The sequence below is a fragment of the Xiphias gladius genome, chromosome 5 (assembly GCF_016859285.1).
Source record: "Xiphias gladius isolate SHS-SW01 ecotype Sanya breed wild chromosome 5, ASM1685928v1, whole genome shotgun sequence".
NCBI lineage: Eukaryota > Metazoa > Chordata > Actinopteri > Istiophoriformes > Xiphiidae > Xiphias > Xiphias gladius.
This window is the reverse complement of record NC_053404.1, coordinates 11,539,946-11,552,020: the sequence shown is the minus strand read 5'-3', so window position 1 is coordinate 11,552,020 and position 12,075 is coordinate 11,539,946. Positions and strand designations below refer to the sequence as shown.

General features: G+C 40.2%; 1 protein-coding gene across 2 annotated transcripts in view; it reads left to right on the top strand.

The window, feature by feature from the left end:
- The first annotated feature begins 739 nt into the window (after positions 1-739).
- The window catches only part of sema5a (sema domain, seven thrombospondin repeats (type 1 and type 1-like), transmembrane domain (TM) and short cytoplasmic domain, (semaphorin) 5A), a 127,480-nt gene continuing 116,144 nt past the window's right edge, over positions 740-12,075 (top strand). For both annotated transcript variants that reach the window (XM_040127508.1, XM_040127506.1), the window contains exon 1: positions 740-1,186. The gene's annotated coding sequence lies outside the window, so the exon portion shown is untranslated. The remainder of the gene's footprint in view (positions 1,187-12,075) is intronic.

Here is a 12,075-nt window from a genome sequence, read left to right as displayed (position 1 = left end):
CCTCTAAGGCTGTGTACAACACTCTTTCGGCTTTTGGAGCCTGATAGAAGCTGCGTTCATTCACCGGAGGATAAGTAAGTAATTGAACTGAGGATGTCACTATTAAAATACACAAAAGCACAGAAACACAGTGCTGTCACTATTTTTGCTCCCCTTTGCATACACGCACACACACTCATATTAGACATCACACGTTTGCTTTCTACAAAGATCAGTTTGCTGTTGTTCAAATTAGAGGTGACTGGAAGCATGAACCTTCTTTTAAACTGCGTGTTTTCTCAACTTAAAACACCTTTTGGCTGTATAGTGCAATTACAAAGCACTTAATCCACAGCTGGGTTCAAGCCTCATCTTAGTAAGCATCCTCTCTGCTCAAACGTCCTTGAAAAGGAATCCTTACCAGCTCTGTCATAGAAAGCACAGTTTTTGGGTATTTGCAGGTGAAAAGAGGTGAAAGAAATAAATAATACTGTTTGAATCAATAGAGCACCATATTGCACTGAGGTAAAAATGTCAAAATAGCTCAAACTGTCCAAATCTCTGTCACCCCACTTGTAGCTGCAGCGGTTAGTGAGCTGTAGTCCTCTCCTCCACCTGCAGGACAGCTGTGCGCCGCTGCCACGTCTCTCCTAGCTGTTGGAGTGGAAGAGCAAAGTGGGGGGGGCACTCCTTAGCCATCAAAACCCTACTCTGAGATGCGCAGCTGCGACTGAGAGCAGCATTGCACACATCACCCACCTCCACTCCTCTTGGATTTTTGTGCACACAAACGGTGACTCTTTCAGTTGAAGTAAAGTTTTGTGTTTTTTTTTTTGTTTTTTTGTTTTTTTTGTCGCCCCCCACCCCCCTCCAAAGAGCGGAGGCATATTGTCTATTGCGCAGCGCGACAGTACGGTGTCCGATTACAAACCGTGCATCGAGGAGCCACCGGCACTGAGCGCTCCTCTGAGGGGCAGAAATAGCACACAGGGATCCGGAGGACGAGAGAGAAGGCAGAGGAATCTCTGCAGAGAGAGAAGGAGTTCTACCGAGGTCGATTTCTGGCAAAACACACAGCAGAACTGGAGATAGGCTGTTTCATCTCCAGCTCATATTTATATTCTTTTCCCCCTACAACTCTTCTCATCGGGACCAGACACGCAGCTTCGCTCCCTGCTAGATGAACGGGAGTTGGGCACCTCACTTGGTAAGACGAAACGTATTTTATTATGGATTGTGCACTGGCTTTTATTATGCAGAAATGCCTCAGGCTTCTGCAGCCATTCAGTTTCCAAACGTATGGTTTTTGTTTTCTCCTGAAAAAAAAAACAGTGACTTCTCTTGCTCGTCGTTTACCCTATTTTTAACACATCACCTGTTTAAAGAGGTTTAAAACATATAGCGGAATGGGAATATGCCAGCATCTTACCAGAACAATACACCGATTTCCAAATCCAAAACCCCACAACGTAAATAATCAGTTTTAGAAGTTTTGCATTTTGCTTTGCGATGACTGACCACTTGGTGGTGCTGACAGAGTGCAACCCTCACCAGGTCCTTGTCTGAGAGCTTTCATCAAATCGTTATATTTAACAGGTTCACAGCACTAGTGGGCTTTTCTGTCCTCATTCAATATCTTATGACAATTGGTTAGGGTCTGTTATCCTAGTCAACAGCCTCAGTAGCACTCAGTCTCCTGCGCTGGAGCAAGTGCACAAGTGCATTTTGAGCGACGCATGAAAAATATTACGGGGTCTGATTTCTTAAAACAAGAAAATAGTCCAGAAAATGTCCATCCACCAATCCCTAAAATCACTCAGTGCCTTAACAGCCCAAATTTAAACTGGAACATTTTCCACACTCAGATGTGTTCTGGTTAGTTGGGGTATTTTTTTCTTTCTCATTTCTTTTTTCTAATAAAGCTGTGTGTTATAAGTGGATGTAGAGCAATTGTCCCTGCATATATATATGAATGGCTTTTAAGGTGTTTCTTGGTGTCGAAAACCCGCATTACGATTTAAACCAAAAATTTTAATTTCATTTGCTTAGGTGAAATCATGACCGTTTTGAATGTACATAGGAAATTAACAGAGTACATGCCCTTTATGAGACACACAGACTGTGTTCAGTATAATACTAGAATTTTACATTTAATGGAAGTAGATGTGCCAAGCTTGTTTTATTCTACACATTCCTATTTAAGGTTTTCAGACCCATATACACCAAACTTCAGGCATCTCACATAATGGTAGAGGAAGAGCTGAGTCCTTCAAGGTTTCTACCTACAGTTTTGTAAAGTTATTTGAATAAAAGTTTCACTTGGTCTTTTCTTACACTGAACAAATTTTAAATTGAAGGTACTGTAGCATTTCACTTTCACAAAAGTCACAATGTACTATTTGTCAATGAGCGGGTTCAAGAAGACATTCACTTGACATTAGTCAAGTGAAATATGCAATGGTAAAAGCTCTACCTGCACTATAGGTTAAAAGGTGATTGGTGTTGGGAAGGAGACAATATATGTACTTCAGGTGCTACATGAATTCACAGCCCCTCAGTTAGCTCACGGGTCTTTCCCTGGCTCTTACCATCCCTGCAGCAGGTTTGGGTGAATGCATATCTCTAATCCTGATCATGGTAATTAGTGCACGATTAACCGAACATAATTGTTAACTTATTCCCTTATTCATTGTTGTGTTTTTTTCAAGCCTAGGGCCAGCAGCTTTTTAGAAAACGTGAAAATTTTCACTCATATGTCGTGTCCAAAGTATAAAGCCCAGGGCATACTCTTTTCCATTCCATTGGTATTCACACGGGTCTGTGGTTGTTTTGGTTGTGCTAGCTTTTGGGACTTGAAAGCTGTTGTTTTGATAAACACGGTCAGCTTTCTCTGATTGTATGGCCTCAGACCCATGAGGATGCTGTGGCTCGTCCGTCCTGTCACACTGTGCTCACCAATGGAAAAAATGCCCTTACCCAGATGGTAGAATCATTTTAGACTCACAGTGTCCAGGCATTTATTAGATGTCAGATACTAAAATCCCCCAGGCAAAAAGAGGGAAAAGAGATGAAAAAGAAATACTGAGTGAGAGTGAGAGGGATGGTATGAAAGTGCTGAATCAAGAAGAAATTATGTGACATGATGCCTTTTGGCAAACGTTGCCAATTTATATTGCAGCTGAAGCGCTAGAGAAACATTCCATGGAGAAAAAACAACACTAGAGGTGCAATGACGATTAATCGATTACTTGATCAGAAAAGGAATCTGCAAATAGTTTGATTATTAATGAAGTAATATTTAAGCTAAAAACTTCCTACAGCTGGTTGCCCTGGTTTGAGCTGTTGGTAAAACAAGAAAACTGAGCGTGCCAGCTTGGGCTTTGAGAAACTGTGATGTAATTTTTTTCTGACACTTTGTAGACAACAAAAATAATTGATTAATTGAGAAAATAACTGGCATATTAATCAATAATGGAAATTATTGTTATTTGCAGTGCTAAAGAACATGAACTCTTAATGCTCCTGCCCCAGCAGATCCAGATGAACCCATAGTATGGAAACCAGTAACACATTCCAGCACTGAGTGAAGAGCAGCATATGATTAGTGTGATGATATTTGCACTGTGTTGGGAATTTGCCCAGGCTCTGACACAGAACGTCAGCACAAACACAGCAATTAGTCCCAGCCAGGAGAATTCTATGATGAAAATGACCCAAGTGGCCACAGCAGGCTGTTGGGTCGCTATGGAAACCGATTGAATGACAATCCCATTGTCATCAACCTTTGTGATTCGGCATCCCCTCGGGGGTCTAGCCCTGTTGGGAGCGAAAGTGAAAGGAATTATCATGCACGTGTAAACTAAACAGCCATTACCCTCTGGCCTCTCACTGATCTTTAAGACCGTTTAGTTACTTATTTATCTGACACCAGCAAGATGAGGCTTGAGGATAGTTCGTCCCTGTGCACATTGCCTCACAAAAGATCTGGTTTTATTGGCTGTGAATTGCATGGAAGCCCTAATTTAACAAATTCTCTTTAGCATAAGATTTATTTATCTTATGCACGTAAACTCGGAGACTCAAACAATAGTTGAAGCGGTTTGCTGCACTTCCCTTTTGCGCTTTGTCCCCTCACTACCACAGGCTATTTATACATCACAACCTCTTTGCCAGTATGTCATCCCTCCCTTGTTCCTCCAGCCACTTCTGTTTTCAAGACTGTAGTACTGTCGGAGAAGGATCCCACATGTTAGAATACACTGATTTTTTAGTGCTCTTTGGGGTTCTGTGGTTATTTGTGCCAGTAGAGTGTATTCAGATACATTTCTGACCCCTATATAACAGAGAGTGTTCCCAGCATGAAAGTAAATAGTTATTTTTTTGATGTTGTTGTTTGTTTTTGTTTTCTACCATTCCCGCTCATTTAGTGTAATGCAATGTTGCTATTTCTACTTCAAGGTTTCCTGCAGGAGATTTGAGTGCCCGTTCGTCGCAAAGGAAAAGAAAACATTGGCAAAATGAAAGTTTATCATCCATGCCACCTCAGTTCTTTAAAGGCCAAAGTGTCGTGATGGTTGCCATAGAGATCGTGAGGATTCTATCAAGTGGGATGCACAATGCAACCCTATAGCATGTGTTGTTTGTCCGCACACAAAAGACTGTGTAATGGCGACTTCGCTGCCATACAGATGCAGTGGAGTTACATCTCTTGCCGTCAAGGTCAGTTTTGAAAAAGGAAGCAGTCAGGGTGTTATTATTTTTTAAAAACACATTGTGACTTTTTTTCTGTAAAGAATATCATACGTTAAGGATACATAGGTTGAATAAAGTGAGTTAATGGGTAAGCACAGCGCACACATGCAAAATGAAGACTGATTCGTGAAAAGAACTGCAAATGAAGTGGTACAAAGTGCATGTGTGCTTGTGTAGAAACACACAAACACACACAGATACACACATCAGTTCTCTTGTGGGACAGATCCTTTTAAAACAGGCAGGGGATGCCGTGGTAATTTCACACTGCATGCTAAACAACAGAATTAGCACAGGGGCAGGTGAGGGAAATAATTTTCACAGTGAGTTCACAGTGCAGCGGGGAAGTGCAGGCAAGCGATATGTGATCCTTTTATTTGCACTTTTATTTCTACTGCTTGGATCCAAGAATGAATGTCTGTAGTTTGAGTAAAACATCCAGTTTCATGTCCACATTTCATAGGGAATTAACACTGCTAAACCAGCCTTCACTCACCAGCACTGTTACACTACATCAGCTCTGTCCCTCTCTCTACTACAACCTCAAACACCACTCAAATAGCAGAGGAATCTCTCTTTTAACCATGATGCCAGCAAAGGAAGAAGAGAGAGACTATATTTGGGTCACGATTAAATAATCCCCAAAGCCTCTTTTTCACTGGGGATCGGGCAGAGAAGATGTTTGAAAGGTTAAAAAGAGATGGATCCAAACTTCCATGACAACAGGAGAAGCGATTATTGTAAACTTATTTAAGTTTGGAGTTTGTTGTACTCTTCTTTTGCACTTATGTCAGTATGAGGCTAGCGAGAGCAAGCAGCTGAGGGGAGGAGAGGAAGATGGGAGAGGGGAGAGAGCAGCAGAGAGTGTGTGTCGAGGTGTAATGAGTCAGGGGAAAAGAGGTGAAAATAGGATTTTCAAATGAGAAATGGAAAAAGAACGAGTAAAGAGGCTTTGCTGCTCTTTGTTTATTGACTGATTGAGTGCCACAGAGTACCATTTGAGGGGTGAAATGAGTCATGAGTTGTCACCAAACACACACAGAGACACACACAGTTTTTTTGTCTCTGGGCTGTCACCCAGCTATTTTTCTCTGGAAGACAAATGACTGTGAAACATGAATGAGAGGATCATTTGATAATAGCGCTCAGCTCGTATATTTCTTTTTTATAGGAGCTTCTGCTTTCAGGCTGCAGCTTGTACCTCTGAGGTGAGAGAAAAACTGGACTGTGTCCTGTGAGACTTTGACACTCTTCACTATGTATAGTCAAAGCTAAATTAGCAGCGTGTACCTATTTCTAAAGCAGGTGTATGGATGTGTACTATCGGTGTATTTATTTGTGTGTCATGTGATATTGTGTTTGCCATATGTTCTTCACATCAGCAGGAAGAGGTAGTGTAGCTGAAGTCTTTCGTGGGTTTGAGTTTTTCTACTCCTCATGGGACATGCATCACCGTGCCTTATCTTTATAGAGCATATCATTACACGATAAGAAGCTCTTTTGATGTAATGTGTTGTGAACTAGCTGAGCTTCATCTATCGCAGTGCTGCAAACAACCAGAGAAGCTCTAATTTGATCAGTGAGAGGATATAAATACAGAAAATCCTTTAATCTTCAGCAAATGAAAACATTTATCTCTACTTTGAAATCTTTATGAAGGGGTAATAAGGGCAATAGCCTCGAAAAAAAATATTCAAGTTGCAAGAAGATGCTTCCCTCATCAGATAAATGAAAAACAGAATTACAGAATGTGCTATATTCTTTTTATCCGATCTTATATGAAAGTTTGTGATACCATCTAAAAGATAGAGTGGCCCACTACTTGTAGTTCGGCCACGCAGGAAAAATGGGAACAGAAGAGAGATGCAGAGCGAAATTAGAGGAGAGATAAAAAGAGAGAAAGGGATATTGGACAGTACAGATAGAGGTGAAAAGATAAGAATCTAAGTTTCCCAGACAAAGAGGGGAGGTGCCTGCTTTTTGAATGGAAAAAGAAAGGGCAAATGGAAGAAAAAAAAGGAAATATAAAGAGATAGATACAAGTGATACAAGAACTGAGTAGCTTACAGGCAGGCTGAGCAGGTTTGAGATAAATTGTTATATATACAAGGAGGAGCCCTCTCCAGAGACAGCGGTCTAGTTGGTCCCTGGATGCATCCGTCTGCTGGATTCATCTGTCAGTTTTAGAGGTCCTTAGAGAGGGCAGGACAGAGAGACAGGCAGGACAGGATGGGACAAGACAAGAAAGACAAAAGCCCGCACAGGGATGAAGTGAAGGAAAGATGAGGGAAACACAGGAGAGCAATACAAAGGGAGAAGGGAGATCTGACAGAGCAAAACAAGATGAAGGAAGAGAAACAGAAACAAAGGCAATAAAGGGTACATGTCTCCCTCACTTTTCAATCTCCTCACTTTTACAGTTTCAGTTTGACTTACTCACTAAAATCTCTCCAGTGTCCTGTTATTGTAAAAATCAGATGTTGTTGCTACTAAAGTCCAAACTGGCGACATGCTCATCTTAATTGCCTTCAGTCATTACTTTGCACTCAAAACAATTAACAGTTATGAGCAGCACAGAGCGACGGGGGACTTAATGCCCTGGGTTTTTCCTCAGGCTACATACAATGGTGGAAAGTAACTAAGTACATTTACTCAAGTGTTGTACTTTAGTGCAGTTTTAAAGTACTTGTACCTTACCCTATTTTTTTCCTTTCAATGCTACTTATATAATATAACTTAAATAATTCCACCCACCACATTTCAGAGGGTAATATTTTTATTTCACTACATTTATTTAATAGCTGTAGTTATTAGTTTCTCACTAGATTAAGATTTTACATAAAAAAATATGATGGGCTTTAATAATACAGTGCATTATTAAGGATAACACCAGTGATTCCCATCCTTTTTGGCTTGTGAAAACATTCAAAAACAAACTGTGTCTAGTTGGGGCTCCTTTTCACTTTGCAGATGTCTATGAGTTGTTAGCTGACAAAAAAAGAGACACTTCCCCTCTTAACTTCTCACGTGATATAATTTAAATAACAGTTTTAGGCCAAAAGAGTTAAAATTATCCAATATTTCCCAAAAAAGCAAATATTAAAGAAAAATTTAAAAAGAAATGAAGCCCTAACAATGTTTTTTTTCTTCTAACCTCTCCCATTAAACACCTTATGACTGCTCAGCTTTATCTTGCGACCCTTTGGAGGGGGCTCGACCCATAGGTTGGGATCCACTGGACTAAACTACCTCACTGTATAAAAAGAAGATACGCTACCTACCTCTCAACCTGCTACATCGGTATAATGCTACTTATGCATTGTTGCATCAGTATTAACACTCTAATAATGTAATGATTAATAATAAATCAGTCACAGGAACCATTTTTACTTTTAATTCTTTAAGTATATTTAGCTGTTAATACTCCTGTAATTTTACTTAAGTAAGATTTGACAGCAGGACGTTTACTTTTAATGGAGTAATGTATTGGTACTTTTACTTGAGAAAAGGATCAGGGTACTTCTTCCAACCTGCATAAAGGTTGCCTTATCTTATTGCTGGAGGTTGTTGGGGCCATATGCAGCATGAGAGGAAGACTACAGACACTACTCAGGGCTGAAAAAAAACATTGCAATCTCTTCTGCATGTTTTTTGTGTAAAAGAAAATTTTAAATTTTAATTCAATAGTACTTAACATCAGTCAAAAAGAGCTAACATTGACATACAACATTAATTATTGTAAAGGATCAAGTCTCTATCAAGGAAACTAAACAGGATTTTAAGTAGGGTAAATAGTGTAGAAATTTTTGTAGTATTTCACTGAGGAGCTTCTGACTTCATTGTGTGTCTGAAACCAAAACCAATGTCCTTGAAAGACAGGCGAAGCAAAAAGCGAGAAACAAGTAAGAAAACACAGTCTTGTGGTCATAATGGTAGAGTGCTTCTGCACACATACATCTACTGCATTGCCTTCCAAAAGTCTGCCTGCAAACACTACACATTCTACACCCACTCCAGACATGAGACTCTCATGAGTCATGCCCTTTAGTGGTCTTTTTAGGGCACGAATGTGAATGTGTAGTCTAACCCAGTCATAGATACAATGCTGCTTCAGTTCTCAAGGTGAAACCACACCAAGTATGTGTGGTCTTATCTAAACCACCAGCAGTGAATAACAAACCACTTATTTTTTCTTCTGAATAACATTTCATTATTCCTTGAATAAACCATCAGGAAGAATGAGCTCTCAGACAGAAACTTAGCTGTCTGGCTGTCTGCCAGCAGTGAACACCTTATTTTGTTGACTGCACATTTACAGTATGCTAAGCTGACTTGACTTTGTTTTTTGTTTTTTTTAACCACTGTGCATGAGAATAAGTTGTCATTAGTCAATAAATACCACTGTAGAAGAATGGGAATTTGGTTTCAAGGGATACTTTGTGATGGAACATTAAGTCTGTTAAAGTTCTAGCTAAGTACTGGACTTCAGCGATAAGGATATCAGTTGCTGCAAAAGACAGTGGAGTAATTCTAGTGGTATTGCCAGGAGTGTCTTTTTTCCAAAAACTGTGTTGGTTGGCTAATACAGTGGTCTGATTATGCTTTTCATGAAACAAGAGAATCTTTCTATTCTCCTGCTGTAGCTCTATTATGTTGCTGAATTCCCCTAAGAAGTGACTTACGTTCAGGAGTTGTGCTGACTCGCTGCCTGCGCTTCTTCCTCTGCGCTGCCCTGTTGGGACTGTAGTGGATGTTTAAAGATTCTCTGGGATGATATGTGTTTTTCTCCCTCCTCACTCATAGCAAAGAGAAGACTCAAATAAAAATAAACACCAAAGCGCCTAAAAACACACATTCCAGCGTAAACACACATTTGAAGGTGTTATATCATGTGCTGTTATATTGTCTTAACAGCAGAGATGAGCATTAAACCCTGCAGCATTATACAATGTAGACTGAGATTTTACAGAGAAAGGGAGAAAGAAAGAGGCAGCCAGATAGACGGACAGACAGATGAAATCAACAAATAAATCCCCAAGAATAAGCAAACCTGAGCGAGTCAAGGCAGTAGCAAAAATATCCCTATGTACAAATATGAAGAATATGAAGAGTTCTGCTGTTTATTTCACCTGTTCTCAGGTGTGTGTGTCGGGCCTCTGGAGGTCAGTAGGGTGACTCTGAGTAGCCGAAAGTAAAGGCTCCAGTGTCACTTTCTCAGAGATGAATCTGCTCCTGTTGGCTGACCTCAGCTTGACCAGACATGACCCTAACTGGCCCCCGAACTCCCTGCTATCCTTTTAAATAGATATACAGTTCATATAGCTGTGGGAGGAAGGTGCACAGATGCATGAAAACACATACTCTTTCACCGCTCATCCTGGAAGCTTGTTACTGAGAAAAGAAGTTAGTAAAATGTTAATTTTCCTTAATGAGGATAAGCCGAGATCATCCCAGTCAAATCATTACAAATGGAGGATACATTGATTTTATTGCAGGAAACTTTTGCAGTTCTTTTTGATTTAAACTGTTGCAGAACTCCTAAGACAGGCACAGTGAGGGAGTGAACTCACACACAGAGGACACATTTCCTCTGGACTTGCTATACCAAACCACTTTGTTACAGTGGTCTTGTTGTCATTAAAAATAGACCTCTGCCCTTCCAAAGCAAGGGCCCTGTTGCATCCTGATCTATTTTGTGGTCTGTGCTGTCTCCCAAAGGCTCTCTGGGTAGAAAAGTATTCCCTTCTGTCTAACAGTTAAGGGTGAAAGGAGATTCTTCCCTGCAGGGCTAACATCTTTTTATTGACTTTAGAAAAGCACACAAGAAGGAGCTGTATCACAAAATGCAATGGAAACTGTTGCAGCTGATACTCAGGAGGTAATTGTGCGAGTAAAGATTGTTGAGTTTTTTTTTTAATGTCTCTGCTTGTGGTGCAAGAGCTGAAATTTGTAGCTAGAAATCTAAAAACCATTCAGAATTGTTTTGCGAGAAAGGGGGATGTTTTTTCTCCTCTCTCTTAACACCATTACAGCTCCCAACCTCCTTTTCGCCATGCATTGAAAGCCATAATATTAATACAATACTTATATTCATCCCCTGAGGGAAATATACTCAAATATCACTCACCCACCTCCTGATATGGAATGTCATAGTGCAGGGTTGGGTGCAGTAACTTATCCAAGGACACCAGCAACCCTTGTGTTCAGTTTTACAGGCAGTGTTGTGTCTTAATAGGCTTGAAACAACAGCGCTTTCAACTTTGTGCAGCAGTTTCAGTCCAAAACACCCACAGGCAGCAGCAGGTCTGCACACAATGGGACCCACTGTGACTTATCATTGTCATCAGCGGAGCTTCATACTCACGCTGACTCCATCTCTCCCCCTTTCCAAGCCCCATATATCATAAGTAACACTTTCAAATATATGTTTCTTCTTGCCTGGTTTTAAAAAGATGTGTTTTTTTCAGTAATTGCATATGTACACACATGCATGCTCCTAGTGTAATTTCTCAACCTCTTATATCTCTAGGGTTCATCAGTTTTAACTGAAAAAAATTATAGTAATTGGCAGGTTACGGTCACTTTGTTTCATCTTTGATTTGCACTCATTAGTGTTTCTTAGTCGCTTTTTCCTCTCTCACAGTGTGAATCGATGAACTTTGGAAATTTTACTTTTCAGAATCTTCAAAAGCCAGCTAGGTGTTGGCAAGTCATTAAAAATACCTTCATCAGAAAAGGCAAAAAATACTTCTAAAACAAATAATATGCATCCAAATTTAGCTGCAAAGCAAAATTACCGTGACGGAGGTAAAGGATATTAATAACAGTGTACAGTTACATGATTTTCTGCTGTTGTTAGTAGTAACAGAATGTCCCTAAAGAAACAATTACACAAATCGTACTTTCTGCCACAGTGGCTGGACTATAATTTAGCTGAACATCTGATTCAGTGTCTGGTCCCACACAGTCTGTCACTCAAAATTACAAGATTCTCTCCTTTTGTAACACACATCCACACATAACCACTTTCATACACTCCTTACAGTGAGGAATGCAACTTGACAGGTTGATTAATGCAGATCATCCAGCTGTGTCTTTTCTTTTGAGAACAGAAAGCTTTCGCACGTAATAGATGCACATTTCCATCACTGCAACAACATCAGTTTCACACGGGAAAGAATAAATTTATAGATGCCTATACAGCAATGGCAGGATAATAAATGATTGACAAAGTAAAAATGGACATACACTTAGCGAGTTGGGAGGTTAAGAAGTAAAAGAGTTGGAGTTTAGCACACCTGGAGACCACATGCAGATTTCTCCAACCACCCCCACCAGCGTCCT